The sequence below is a fragment of the Pleurodeles waltl genome, chromosome 3_1 (assembly GCF_031143425.1).
Source record: "Pleurodeles waltl isolate 20211129_DDA chromosome 3_1, aPleWal1.hap1.20221129, whole genome shotgun sequence".
Classification (NCBI taxonomy): Eukaryota; Metazoa; Chordata; class Amphibia; order Caudata; family Salamandridae; genus Pleurodeles; species Pleurodeles waltl.
This window is the reverse complement of record NC_090440.1, coordinates 1,040,331,968-1,040,348,189: the sequence shown is the minus strand read 5'-3', so window position 1 is coordinate 1,040,348,189 and position 16,222 is coordinate 1,040,331,968.

Genomic DNA, 16,222 nt, shown 5'->3' with positions numbered 1-16,222 from the left:
CAGTCTGCAGTGACAGACTGGGAGCCATTTTGTGCTTTATCATACAGGGTGGCACAATCAGTCGTGCAGCCCTGTGGTGGACACTGTATTACATGCCCTTTGTATTCTGGGTACCATATACTGGGGAATTATAAGTAAGTCAGCACTTGCCAATTGGAGATAGTCAATTCGGGATACACTTTGTAAGTGGTTAGAACACTGGCACTGAGGTCTGGTTAGCAGGCCTCAGTGCATTCTCAGAGTTGAAAAACCAGCAGCATCAGCCAAGAAATGTAGGAGTGAAAATGCAAAGCAAGGCATTTCCTTACAGTACGGTTTTATGTATAAAGCTTCACCAACCAGAGCAAATGTGAGAATGCACTTAAGTATCATCAGGTGATCAGTACAAAATTGCTTGCAAGGGTTTAAAATATAAAAAAATCAAGACACTTGGGAAATATAAAATGGTTCCTGACAAAAATAACATCAAGTAGACTAGTAGAATAAGAAGGGTACTTACGCAGAGCAGCACGCTAGATGCTGTTTGTTCCAAAAGGCTGTCAGCTTGCGCATGCACAGGGGTTCCGTAAATATAACATGGGCAATGCCCAGTGTGCATGTTGCAAAAACAATGAACACAGGGGTGGGAGGGCCTTAAAAAGAAAGCATGAATGCAATTAGCATGCTTTACTTTTATTTTCTGTATTTATGTTCTATAGATTCATAAGCCCCTGTCGCAGTATGCCTGTGCCACCCTACTCCTGATTTCATAGGGCTTGATTTGGAGGTTAGCGGAGGGGTTACTCTGTCACAAATGTGAAAGATATCCTGTCCACCATATCTTGATCTCCAAAGGCTATTAATGGATCATAAAACGTCAGACAGGATATCCGTCACATTTGTGATGGAGTAACCCCCTCCCCCAAACTTTAAGTCGGGCCCATAATCTTGTTTTGACCTGGAATGTTTTCCAGTTCAAGGAGACTTGTGTCAGAGTCCCTTGCTAGGTGCTGCAAAGTGTCTTGTATATTGCATCCTATCAGAATACTCAATTCACCTGGAAATGGATACCAAGTACAAGTGCAATGGTACTTGAATAGTTTTGACGATAGGGAAGCTGGCCAGCAACATCGAGTCACTAAAGACATTGAGGTATGAAATATCCAAATATTTAATGAGCGATTCCTATTGTGTGGAGGAGGGTAGGAGTGCAAGGTCCAAAAGAGTATTTTGAAGCTGGTGTTATCAAGTATATGGCTAAAATGTGGAGTGTATGCTATTTTCATGACATTTGCACTTGAACCTGGTTTCCAACAAGTATGACAATGCCACACTTTTCCCAGCACAAATCTTGGCAGGTAAAGACTAACAGATTTTGTATGGGGCATCCCACAATATTCTGAAGGGGAATACTTGGTGTTATCATGTCATACCTCATTCCAAGGTGTAGAACTCAGAATAGATAGGTAATACCACATCTGGTAAATACCGGAACACAGCTGTATTTTCTGGCTGCAGTACTACCTGCACCCATAATTTACGCCTCATTATGAGCCCTCTGTGTTTCATTGTTGCTGCTATTTTTGGAAGTACTTGAAAGGTTTAGTTTGTAAACCAACCAAGAATTTATATTTAGATGTGTGCTATAACTCATTGCCCTCCGCAGCTTTCCCCTTTCATCTTCTCCTCCACCCTATCAAGAATGTCAGGGGGGAAAAATTACAAAATAAATGTATTTAAACTCATAAAATATAAAAGTAAACACCTTACCAAAAGAATTATCAGCAGCTAGTCAAAAGACTTTGATCTCTGACTGTCTTTCTGTGAGAAAATATTACACGTTGCAAGACAAATAAGCAAAGGCCTGTTTATGGTTCGTTTTTAACCTTCAAAGGTTACCTAGAGGTGCTGCAGCAGCTCCTGCACCCCTAGTGCCTGGGTCGTCAACCTATTTATGGAGGAAAGCCCTGTTTAGCTGCACTCTGGATAGGCATGTAGCCTACTGGCTCTTCTGGTTAAGTCCTTGCATTCACCATAATTGGTAACCTCAATAACATCCTCAGATGAAAGGTGAGTGTGGTGAACATGAATGTGTCCAAGCATATTTTTCACTCTGTTAACGTGGAGAAATCCTACCTATATTTTAGACTGAATCCTGGATTCACACAGGGGATGTCATTCGAAATACGTCATAAAACATCATCAAATAACATACATAAATCAGTTCAACCTCAATAACCACACCAGTTTATTCAGAAGTTAACAATTTATTTCCCTATATTAACAATGCTAAAGTCACGAAAATAATTTTCAAACACAAATGATACATATAGAGAAACAATAAAGGCTAATTCGAACGCCGGATGTATCTGAGCTTAATCAACGCAAAAAGACAAATTATCTCAATGATTATAACACAAAACCAAAGCAATAGAATCTGAGAAAGAGAAATTGAATAAATCTGAATAATGATAAGACAGAGAAATATCAAAGACAAGTCATGAGCATGTGAGTAACGCCTCCCTCACTAACCACTAATTAGCATTGACATGTTGGTCTTCATGTAAACGTTTTACTAACACAAATTTAGATAACATCTAGTTTAGGTACTATTAAAAATATGCAGCAGTAAATAAGTAATTGCAGCGAGTTCCTGAAAAAACAAAAGACAAATAACAAGTCATATTTATACTTTATCAAAATACTACAGAAATCAGCAACAACGTCTACTTCATCAGTGGAACAGAAAAATCAGTGTTGCGATGCTCGCGCACAGTGCTTCGCGCACAGTGTGTTTACACTGGGCACGAGCATCGCTAGGCAACAGGAGTTTGAAGCGAGGTTGAGGAAAGACAGTTTGCGAAGACGACGCGCTTCGGATTTCCTGTATCGGGGTCGCATTAACGTTACAAATAAAAGCTTGTAAATCACATGAATTTCGTAACGTTTTTCATCTCAACAAAATTGGCGACGAGCGTATTAGCGACCCCGACGAAGAACCCACACGTCCAGCAAGCAAATTTCTTCACAGCTTGAGGCAGGATTTCAAGGAAGTTGTATGACTCGATATTTTCATGCTGTTTTCAACAGGACTTGGTGATTGATGTAGCGGTAGGATTAATACTTTGTTTATCAGTTGTTTTGTGCCAAGAAAACCAGACTGAAAATGTCCACGCGCCGCATCTTACGTTTTGAGATTGTCTGACTTTGTCAAGCAAACAAGTCTCTTGTGCTCTTGCGCAAGGCCTGCGCACGTTTGATTTTTTTTTTTTTTGGTTAGTTCATAATTTTTTTTCAAACTTAGCGAACTTGCTGGATTCATATTTTCTCCTTTCCAAGGAAATATTTGTTGTAAAGTTTGTTTCATCATAATTTTTGGTCATGGCTTCTGGAAATGCATGGAATCTTAGCGCTCCTGAGCCATTCTTGCCAAAAGATGGAGAAGCTACTCTAAGATGGGAGGAATGGCGAGAATATTTTGTAAATTACATTTCAACTTTTGAAGATGAAGAAGAACTTACTCCAGAAAAGAAGAAGAAAATTCTTTTACACTGTTTAGGTGCAAAGGGTCTGAAAACAGTATTAACAAAAAAATTAGAGCACCTGAGCAAGGAGATGTTTTTAGTCATGCTCTTGAAGATCTTACAGAGTATTTTAGACCTGCCGTGTGCGTAGCTGTTGACCGATTTAAATTTTATCATAGGAAGCAACAATTTGAGGAATCTGTGGATGATTACGTTGCTGCACTCAAGAATTTGGCATTGTCATGCAAGTTTGGTAATCTTCATGACAAACTCATTAGAGACCAAATTATAATGCACACTGCCAATCCACATATCCAAGAGAAACTTTGGTCTAGAGGGGAAGCACCGTTACGAGAGGTTATTGACATGGTCAAAAGCGCTGAACTCACTGGAAGATGCGCAAAGGCTGTTCTGCACAGTGAGGAAAAATCATTTTCGAAGTTGGAAGACAATGCTACTATTGCCATAGTCAAGAAAAACAATGAATTATCGTCTAAGAGAGTCCATTTCTATCAAGGGGAGAAAGATAATTCATCCCTGAAAGACAAAAGATCTTGTTTCAGATGTGGCAGCAAATTTCCTCTGGCAAATGATAGGAAATGTCCGGCTCGGAATCAGAAGTGCTCAAACTGTGGTGTTTTGGGACATTTTGCCAAAGTGTGTCGCACAAGAAAATTTGGTGGGGGTGACACGAGTGTTAAGTGTGTGAGGGAATGTGACAGCGGTTCATCGGAGGAGTCTGATTCTAATTTATGCATTCTTAATGTTGATGATAAGGTACAGAATGTTAAAAACAACATGAGTAGACCCTTATGCCATGTTACGATTGCTGGCATTGATATTTCGGTTGTTGCGGATTCTGGTTCTCCCTACACTATTCTTAATGAGGAGATTTGGCAACAATATTTTGAACCTTTTTTAGGTAATTGCTTTGAAAAAACTGACATTTCTCCAAAAACATTCACGGGTGAACCCATTAGAATTGTGGGTTACAGAAATTTGCTAATTGAATTTAAACGCAAACAAGCGTACTGCAAGGTGTATGTAGCGGTTTCTGGGCCGTCCGTACTGGGTTGGAAGGACCAAGGAATGTTGGGTATTATTTTGAACCCCAGTAGTAGTACACCTGTGTCTATTGTACAACATACGGAAGATTTATCAGGAAATATTGCAAAAAATTCCCCAATGTCTTTTCTGGCCAAATTGGAAAACTAAAGGGTTTCCAACATAAAATACAAATGAAAGCTAATTCCACACCTTGTATTCACAAAGTCAGAAACATACCTGTTTCTGTGAGGGACCAAGTAGAAGAAGAACTTAAAAAACTTCAGTCAGACGGCATTATTGAACCCGTGGAATCCGCAGAATGGGTCGCACCTTTAGTTGTAGTTAAAAAAAAAAAAAGGCAAATTGAGACTTTGTGTGGATCTCAGAGATCTTAACAAGAATATTTTGATTGATCAATTTCCTTTGCCAAAAATAAACGAAATGTTAACTCGCACTAAAGGTATTAGATGGTTTTCTAGTATTGATCTTAAAGCTGCTTACCATCAGGTGCCTTTACATGCTGATAGTAGAAGTTTAACAACTTTTGTGACACCTTTTGGTTGTTACAGATTTAAAAGAGTACCTTTTGGGTTGGCTTCTGCAGCAGCTATGTTTCAGAGGTTAATGCACAAGGTATTATCGGACATAAAGGATGTACTGATTTTTCAGGACGACATTTTGATAATGGGGAAGGACAGAAATGAACATGATCGTAATTTAGATATTGTTTTGCATAGACTGAGCACACACGGTATGACAGCAGAAATTGATAAATGCAGATTTGCATTTAACAAAATTAATTATTTAGGTCATGAAATTTCAGATGCTGGTATTAAACCCAAATTGGAATTAGTTAATACTGTCAGAAATGCCCCAAGACCTCAATCTAAAGATGATTTGCGAGCTTTCTTAGGATTGGCCGAATTTTACGCCAAATTCGTCCACAATTTCTCAGAAAAAACATATATTCTGCGTCAACTTCTTAAAACTAATGTTAAGTTTAGAGGCATGTGATGAAGCATGTGAGGTAATAAAGAATGATGTGGCTTATGCCCCACCACTTCATGGTTTTGACCCCATGTTGCAAAATGTTGTCACAACGGATGCCAGTTCTAAAGGCATAGGTGCAACGTTATCCCAGATCGATGAAAAGGGAGTTGAATGGACCATAGCTTTTGCCTCGCGTTCGATTACACCGACTGAGGAAAGGTATTCTGTGATCGAGCGTGAGACACTTGCATGTGTCTGGGGTTTGGAACATTTCAGACAGTTCATTTGGGGTTTTCATGTGTTGTTAAGATGTGACCACAAACCGCTCACTAAAGTGTTGACAACAAAAGGGTTAATTTCAGCATCACTACGTATAGCTCGTTTGTCTGTTAGACTTTTAGATTTCAATTACAGTGTACAATATATTCCAGGAGTCAAAAATGTGGTGGCAGATTTTTTAAGCAGAATGCCTTTACCTGTTGTGTGTGATGAAGATACGGATATTGAACATTTTACAGTAGCCAATGTGTTAGCTGATTGTCCAGGTATTACCAAAGAGGATTGGGAACAAGCTCAAGCTCAAGATGACATCTTTGGTGTAGTTAGCAGATATATCAAGAATGGATGGCCTAATAAACATTTGTTAGATCATAGTATGCGTGTGTTTTGGGAACTGAGACATGAACTCTCTCTGGAAGGTGGTCTAATTTTTAGGAATGGCAGGGTTATTCCCCCCACATCTATAAGAAATAGGATTATTGATATATGTCATGAAGGTCATCTTGGCATTGGTAAAACCAAATACAAAATTAAGTGTACTTATTGGTGGCCAGGTTTGGACTCAGACATTGAAAGGAATGTTAGAGATTGCTATGCATGTAATTCATCTGACAAGACTCAGGTAACATTAAGACCACCTCTCCATCCTATTCCGTGTCCAGATGGACCTTGGGAAAGGATAGGCATAGATATTGCAGGTCCAATAATGTACGATGATAAACAAAAGCATTTATTAGTTTTGGTTGATCATTTTTCAAAATGGCCAGAGGTTGAGATTGTTAATAGGGCTGATGTGGATTCAGTTGTACACTTCCTGGACAAGGTGTTTCTGAAAGAGGGTTTACCTAAGTGTATAGTAAGCGACAATGGACCTCAATTTATGTCTCGCATTTTCAAAGATTTTGTACAGGGGAAAGGTATTGTACATAATACTACTGCTTTATATCATCCGGCAGGGAACGGTGCTGTGGAGAGATTCCATCGGGTGATTAAGGGCGTCATCCAAATGGCAAATTACAACAATTTGGATTGGAGATGTGAATTAATGCGGAATTTATGGTCATACAGAACGACACCTTGTGTTTCTAAAGGGTATTCTCCCTTTGTGTTGATGAGAGGGAGAATTCCCACAGGGAAAGATAATGTGGGTTGGAGTTCTGGGGATAAAAAGGCTGATTGGACACTTAAACAAGTTAAACACAACATTAAAAGTTCCCAAGTGCAAAGTAAGATGTATTATGACGCAAAACACAAATGCAAAGAACAAGTCATAAAAGTTGGTGATGTGGTGAGAGTTAAGAAACCAGGTTTCATAAAAAAAGGTAATAATCGATTTTTAGATCCCCTTAAAGTAAATAGAATTTTTTGTAATTCTGCATTATTAAGTGATGGTAAGGTTTGGCACATGTCTTCATTGTCCATGTGTAGGAATGGTAATTCTGGGTTGGTTGGGAAGGAAGGAAAAGTTATCAGCCCAGAACGCAAGGTATGCAAATTTGACTGGTTAGATGATTGGAAGTATACGCCTTCCTATGATTCTGATTATAACTCTAATGTACAGCCTAACGTACCTACTGTCAACAATCATTTTGATGTGCCTGCAAGGAAAACAAGCAGGTGTGGTCGTTTAGTCAGGACACCAAGCAAATTTCAGGATTATGTCTGTTTTGCATAATGCTACGAATGTGAATGTATTATTCTTTGAGGGTAAAATTGTTTTTGTTTTCGGAATTGTTTTTTTATTTTTTCCTTATTGTTGTATTTTCTGTTTGTTAGGGGGAAGATGTGTTGCGATGCTCGCGCACAGTGCTTCGCGCACAGTGTGTTTACACTGGGCACGAGCATCGCTAGGCAACGGGAGTTTGAAGCGAGGTTGAGGAAAGACAGTTTGCGAAGACGACGCGCTTCGGATTTCCTGTATCGGGGTCGCATTAACGTAACAAATAAAAGCTTGTAAATCACATGAATTTCGTAACGTTTTTCATCTCAACAATCAGGCACCAATCATCAGGATAGGAACAGAATAAGGACAGGGGTAATGGTTTTAGATTTTGGACTATAAGATACAATACACCATCTATGCATTAGGTTTTCATTAAGAAATAGAAACTCTAAGTCTCAGGATACATGAGAATCCCAAAGAAGGAAAACCCAAAGAATAACCCGTAGGAATGAACACTGAACAATGGTGACTGAACATTAAATTAAACTTGTTAAATTAAAATGATTGTATAAAGCATGAGGTGAGAAAGTTATGACTAATCAAAACATTAACAGATATAAAAATTTTATAATTATTTTACTCCAAACTCTTCTATTTGCTGTTATTCCATTGACAAAATCGAAACTAATACATTTTATATTCTAGACTTCCTCTTCTTCCGCCTAATCTGTGGATCCTTTGTTTCCACTCCACCAAAATACAAAGTCACAGGAAGAACGATTACAAAATGTGTAACTCCATTCATCCCTTTACCCTCGAAGAAAGACATACAAGTTAGAAACATCTCTTTAAACAATGAAGTCAGTCAAGCTACAGAACACATCAGAAACATTTTATACAGTTTGCATTACACAATGACCTTGCATCTGCTTCTACTTTAATCCAGCAGAGGCCCCTCAATACACATTTATTTCTATGATTTGTTTTAGTTAGGAAACACACTCTCTTGTAAAGACAGAATAATTTAATCATCTTAAATTAGCATGAACAAAATATAGGCCATACATAATATGGTGGCCATTCCATTAGTCAAATTTTTGTCAGCGTAATATTATTATCTAATTAATTCACACTTTAATCTGTAAGTATGATTACGTAAAGACTCAACCTTTTTATCAGTAATTTCTCTGCTTCCAGAGGGTCCAAGCATATATTTTGTGTAGTCTCATGATGGTGGATAGTCACTAAAACATTTGGGGATCTGTATGGTAGCTGTCCTTCCCCTGCAGGTTACTACTGCTGCTTGATTTCCCTCTCGCCATTCTCCAGTATATCTTACAGTGTTGTGTTTCTGGGATAAAATCACAAAAGCTACAGGGAAGTATGGAGGGAGTTAAGTAAATCAATATGAACAAGCTCTAGTGGGTCAGACTGTGACCTACAAGGAGGTTAAACTCAACAAACGAAGGTTCAAGGGTGTAGCCAATGCCTGAATCTCTAACCAAAAGAATGTGTAATGTGCTTATCACATATATCCTATGACCAACACAAGCTGAAGAGCTACAGACCCAGGAAAAGCCTGTGAGTGAGTGTCCAGATCCTGCCTTGAGAAAATTCTCTATTACAGAGAGCATTGTTAGATGTCTCCCGGGAACATTGATTCTGAGACAACTCAAGTATTACGGGATGCCTCATCTCTGTGAACCTAGACACTATACAAAGAAAGATGTACTCAGGGTGTAGCTCAGCATCTGAACTTCTGGCTCTTCTGGCACTATCAACCATAACATTTGGACATAGGCTGAGATCTGAGATTGGCATATCAGTTCACGCTTGATTTCTTGTAAACTTTGTGCGCTGGAGCAGCGAATAGATCAGAGTTGGGGTAGGTGTTTATGATGCTTAACCTCAAGCCAAGAACACTCTCTAGGACTAAGGAAAAGTTCTGCTTTTGCTGCGACCTGAGAAAAAGGGATGACCACTAGGAGCATGCAGAATTGGCCCAACCTTAACTTTCAGAACAGTGAGGCTGGATATCTGGACTCACCTCTGAGCCTAGCTCACCCTTGCAATATCAAAAATTGGCCATCTGAAGGTGCATCTGGCGCCTGACCTTTGTGCTCAATGGTGCTGTCCAGGCTGCCGTCAGAATGTGTGGATCCCTCAGACCAGATGGGGACCGTGTGGGGTAGAGAGAGAAGTGCAAATGGATGGAGCTGTAAAGATGTGCTCACTGGTAATATTTATGAAGATCTTTATTGAAGTAATTTAACCCTGGTACAGTGGACGGCAACAACATGAAAAGCTTCCTTCCAGTTCCTCTCCTTCCGCTCCACTCCGCCTGCATTCTACTCCCATTCACCACATTCTATCATGACACAATAGTGAAGCTCAATGTGTTCCACTGCTTACATCATGACAGGAGCTGGTGGAAGGATAGGGGGTCACCCTTGTGATGTACATGCTGGTCCTAAAACCACTCATAAAAGGTACTCCCTAGTAGAATGATAATTTCTTATGTGGATTTAATCTTTATTGATGGATTGGGAGAATTGTGTCAGTGGCGGCTGGTAATTTTAGGAGGGAGGGGGGCAGGCGGGAAGCACACTCACACTCATTCATTCACACATGCTCGCACGCACATCCATTCACAACTTTCATCAACATTCAAATATACACGCACGCACCAAACATTCATTTAAAACACACACACACACTTACCTTCAGCTCAGAGGTCCCAGGAAGGTTGGGACTGCTGCCTTCCCTCTCTGGCTGACCTTAGGTCAGCCAATGAGGGAAGGCGGCAGTCTGAACTTCGTCACAGAGTGGAATGGGGTCAGTGAGACTTCTGACCCCATCCCACTCTGTGACAAGGTGTCACTGATTGACACTCGCCCTGGGCGCCTCAGGACATAAACCTAAGGCGCCCAAGTTGGAGTCAATGGGTGACGCTTCCCCTCATCACCGAGGGGGAGAGCCTTGAGGCACCTTTACTGAGCCGAGGAGGTCACACCCATAGGAGCTGTAACCTCTTCAGCCCAGCAAGGTTTGCGCATGTCTCGCTCCTGGCTATCTGAGCTGACCATAAAGAGTGTCTGTCAGGCAGTCCTTTGCTCAGCCTGACAGCCACTCTTCATGAGGGGCAAAAGGTGGGAGGCGTGGCCCCTTCGCTCCAAAGGAGTGGCCGCGGCTGGTGTGTGTGTAGTGGAATATTTTATAACAAAATAGTGCCTGATATGGGTTTGGTTTGGGTTAGCTTAGTTTGCATACCTAGGCCGCATTAACAAGAGTACATATCACACTAGAGAAAAGTGCATGTTTATTTGTTGTGCACAAGCTACATTTGTACATGTGTTATTTTGTTTCCATAAAATGATCACAATTCTGCTGTAATTCATGGTCTTTGTCCTTGTGTACAAATGTAACTTATCTCTGGCTGCCTCAAGGAAAGGATGTACTTGAATTGCACATTAGAAGACTATGAGCTAAACTTTGTCATTATGAAGGTGCAGATGTTGTTCTCCCATGTTTTTATATTACTAAAATATACCATTTTTCCCAGCTAATGAAAATAATGTGGAAGTATTTTTTCTTTTGAAATTGATAATGTGATTGGTGCTGTGCAATAACATTTTAGTGTATCCCATCTATGTAAAATCATGCTAAATATAAGGTGTTATTTGTGGGAAAGAGCTCAATTGTATTCCAGATTCTATTTTGAATTTGATTCTGCTTGTTGCTTAGAGAGGGTTAGATGGTAGTGGTCCTTTTTGTATTGAGGCCTATTCGCTGTTTACCAGATGCTACAGCACGTCTATGCCTGTGCTTGTTTAAATTCTTAAAGACACATTGCTTTATTGAATTTATTAAGATTTTGTTTTTATGCTAATTTCCTTAATTAACTAGCTTTGATTTCTGTAATTATACTATTATTTGAATAACTCTACAAATATTGAGAACTGGAAAAGCCTTGCTGACCAGATTTTCTTCATGCTTTGACTATGTGTTAAAGTTGAGGACTTTCCCTTTCTTGCCTATTGATCGACATTAATTAATTAGAAGTGGACCACTGACGTGTATGTGTACACATGCACGTGTGCCAGTGTCACCCAGGGACATATTTACAAGCACCACCTTAGCGTCATTTTCTTTACGTTACTTGGACGCCTAGGCAAGGTCGATCAGTGAGTCCAGTCTCTGAAAAGTGGCTGTGTCACCTGATGCTGTTTTGCAACTACCCGGCTTCAGAGGTTTCTGAGCAAGCAATGGGAGGGGAGAGGAAAGTCTACTGTACTGCAGTGGGAATAGAGGGACATGGCAGCAGTTTCGTGTAGGTGTGTGGGCTATAAACAAGAGAAGAAAATAAAGAATGTATTACAGTCATCCTTGATTTCCTGACAAATGCATGATCATGTTGTGAGTAGTGCATTGGGGAGAGGCCTGAAATCCCAGAGTATGGCGCTAGATAAAGTGCAGGTCTGTCAGAAGATTTATCGGGCTAAGGTCAACATTAGGTCAGCATTCGGTGCCATCCAGCAGTATGGATGTGTTTAGCTGCTGCATCAAAATAAATAGACAGGCTTGATTTAAAATCTAGGAATTAATTTTGCAGTAGGAGTGCAGACTCCTGAAATATGGCTGTGCCTTGGCTATAATACCCCATCTGATCTCACTTTGTGGCGGACTGGACTAGGCAGCAGATTTGAGTTAAGGGCTGAGCAAATGGGCAAAAGGACATCTTCAGTTGATCCTTTTAGGTAATAATTACTTGTGCATTAAGAACTCATCAATGAGAATCATCAACTGATCAATGGGAAATTCATCTAGGGGTATTATGAATCAATCCTTGAGGCATCATGATGAGATACCTAGTGCATCTATTTCTTGGTAATTCAGAAATCCTTACTGAGAGTATTATAGCATGATTATTTGTGTATCACGAACCGGTCACTGCACGCATCATCACTGGGGCATATATTACTGGACCTAATGAAAATGTTCACTGTGGAGACCAAGAACTGATTTGTGTTGATTGCTTCACTTGGGTATTTTGATGTGGCCAATAGGACATTCATTACTTTGTTATTTATCTGGAGCTTTGCAAATGGTTCAGGGTGGCCACTTGTTTCTTGCTATTATGAACTGACAGTAGGGTATCATGGCATGACTCCGGGGTATCATAGCCTGATCAATGGGGCATCTTTATCTGATCATTAGAGTCACACAGTACTAGATAACAAAGGAATGGGCCATTTTCTCTGCCCAACACCATTACTAGACACCGGACCTAAGACACTTACAGTTCTCCAGATGGCAACCCAGTCAAGCAAACCCACTGAGCTAAGGATAGGACATAACACTGACATTTTAGCAATGTAGAAGTTATGGGAGTTCTATCTAACACATGCTATGCATTTTGACATATTTCAATATTTTACTGATCATCAGCTGTATATCCTGTTTTATTAGTGGACTGTGTGTGAATCGTAATACCATTATTTCCATCCAAAATCCTATTGCAAATATTCACAAAGTTGCTCCCCATAAATGGTTGACTTGCAGAAGCTATGAATGTGATCATATCTAACCTTCTTCTAATCTGAATACATGTAATGCACCTTTAATTTCGTTCCCACTGGTGTTACTGTACAGAACCCTCCACCCAAGTTAAGCTACACACCTTATTTAAATTCTTACAAACGTCAATGCCTAACTTAATACTAATCAAAATTGTCTGATCTAAGGGGCGATTAAAACTTTTGGGTGTGTTGCCCTGCACTACCAGTCTCAAAACATCATACTAAGCAGTGGGTTTTAAGCCTGATCCATGCAAAAGCCACTCTACCTGACTTTCACCAGGAAAACCCAGATTTGTATTGTCTCCTGCGTGCCCCACCTGTAGGTTAGAGCCTTCAGTAACTACATTCAGAGATATTTTAAAGCATGGAGTAAGTAGGCAATTGCCTAGGGCCCCCACCTTCCAAGGGCCCCTGTGGGAAACTGACCTTTCTCTATGTCTATCTCACCCCTGCCAATTTCTCTAGCTCAACCACTCTTCCTGTCTATTCCTATCTCTACCTTTGGTTCTGTGACTGTGTACACAGAGCCCTCAGGCAAGACATATTTTGACTGTTTTTGTATGGCCCCTTGTCTGAAGGATTAAAATATAATTTTGAATTGTGTGACATTAAATTGTCTTGAATTGCCAGAAAATGAGCAACCAAACTCAAATGTTTTCTAAACAGAGGTGACAAAATATGTCTTGCCCAGGGCCCCAGAAATCCTTCCGATGACACTGACTACAGCTACTCATTAACCTTAGATCGGCAGCAACACCGACCACGGTGGTAGTCAGAAGTAAAGCTATGAAATTTTCTTCCCAAGGAACCCAAAAGAATTAGTGAACACCGTGGCTTCAAAAGTGTACTCAAGACTCACCTTTTCATGGAATCCTATTTGTAATCTGCTAGATGGGGCAAGGCTGTAGGCTCCCATCCACCTAAACATTAATGATAGTCTATTGGCTCTTGGACCTACGTGCCCCTAAAACAGTGTTCAGAACTCTTTGTTGAAGTTTGTCATTGTTGAAGTTTGTCATAATAATTATAACAATAATAATAATGATCAAAAGTTAAATGACTAAAAACAAAAAAGAACCAAAGCACTATCTCTGTCTCTCTAAATTATCTCATTAGGAGATCTTCTACCATGCACTTATTGGAGATTTTAAATTACTTCCAGATAGGACTGGCCTATACAACAGACAGGTAGTGCCTGAAGGGCTTATCTGACAAGTCACTGTGTAGGAAGGTTATTGGTCAGTTTGTGGGCCTGATGTATGGTCTGGTGGACTGATATTTATAGTTGATTTCTACGATATTACCACAAGCATTGCCTTTTGAGCCCAAGAATTTGTCTCCCTGTTTGAGTCTTTTGAAGGACTGCTGTGGATGCAGGTGGAAGCTGATCGGAAGTTCCTATATAGATATGTCTGGCCTTTGACCCAATGAGCTTCATGTGTGATGGACTGATGTTTATATTTCATTCTGGTTTCCTCTAGAAGCCAATGAAAAACATTCAGTGGTTTAACGCTTGTAAATTTTCTGGATGGCTGGTTCTGTAGCGTGAGGATGAGGTTGCTGGGACGCCAGGGTAGGTTATATTAGCATCATCCAGAAGGACCATCACCGGGGCTGGTGCCTGTTCTGTTTAATAGCCTGTCTGGAAGAGGATGAGGATTTTCCTTACCACTGATAGTTGAAAGTTGACACTTATAACATCATTGCCTCCAGGTGGAAGGTGAGATTTGAATTGAAGATGATACTTCGATGTCTCAGTTACTGTGTGGGTGTGGGGTGAATACCTGTAATTTTAGGACAGTTTAAGGTGAGCAAATCAGTCAAACGCTCCTTTCACAAGATGAAAGTGTACTGTTTTTAAATAAAGAAAGCTAAGTTTCATTGAATGAGGGATGTGGTGACTACACTGTGAATGGTGAATCAGCCCCCGGTACACCATTAATTAACCTTCCACCAGCATTATAGCTATTTATCACGTGCCCATGCGGAGCTCCTTGTTAGTCCCGCTAGGTTCAACAAACTCCTTTTTCCTTCCTCGTGTTAAACGTGCAACAGGAAATATCATCCCAAAAACATTCCTGTCATCACCGATGACCTTCTAGCCTTTAAATAGCCCCACGACACACTTTCACTGACCCCTCTGCCACTAAAGCCACATCCCATCAGGAGGACCCTCTGAAACTGATGGATCAGTGTCCACACCACCAAAGCCCCTTTACCTAGCCCCCTATGAAACAGTCATGTGCCTGCTCTATTCATACCCCTCAATAACAACCCTTCATACATAGCATTTATATTATCATTTGTAATGGCACCCCGTCCTCCCCCACACAAATGCAAAAACAAAAAAAACTGACACATGCTCAGCTTTGCAGAAGTGCAGGTACAGTACTTGAAGATGTAGGGTTCCACCTCCATCGGGTATTACCTGGCACCATTTAAATATTCAATCACATTTTTGAATTGCAGTACATAATTATTTACCGACCCTGCCATCATAGTTTTGCTGACAGGTTGGTAGGGACTCTGGAGTAAGGAAACCCAATGCTGAAAGTTTCCCGGTGAGCTACGATGAAAATGAGTGGCTCCATTTCACCCCAGGAGTCTGCTCAACTATGGTGATCCTGTGCCAGTGAATTTACTGCCAGAAAATATTATGACGGCTAGGTATCATGAAAGAGGGGGGTACTGAACCCGATAAATACGGACAGACGTGCTGATAACCCTCCTGTAAATGAGTTATGCAGCAAAAGTGATGAATCATATTTTAATACATTCTCTCCAGCCTCTGTGTAGAGCGTTGGGAATCTTTAAGCAGAAGGAAGCCACCTCATCGGACGCAAAGGTTAGAGTTTGCAAATGAAACACTTCATTTCCGTTTAGGCAACTGACTCACGTCTTCTTTAACGCTTCCTCTTCACATCCTTCGCTGTCGGTAGAATGTATTCCTTAATATTAAAATATTTAGGGCCGAATTTAACAAAAGCGGTGCTGCCTGCATCCAATACAGCTCCACTTTTCTTGCGCCCACCCTGTGCCCCCCTAACGCCACCATGTGTGCACCGTATTTATGATATGGCGCACCATGATGGTACTAGGAACAATAGCATCAAAATGTTTAACACTATTGTGGTGCTTTGCTCCCCTAGCGTCAAAAATGT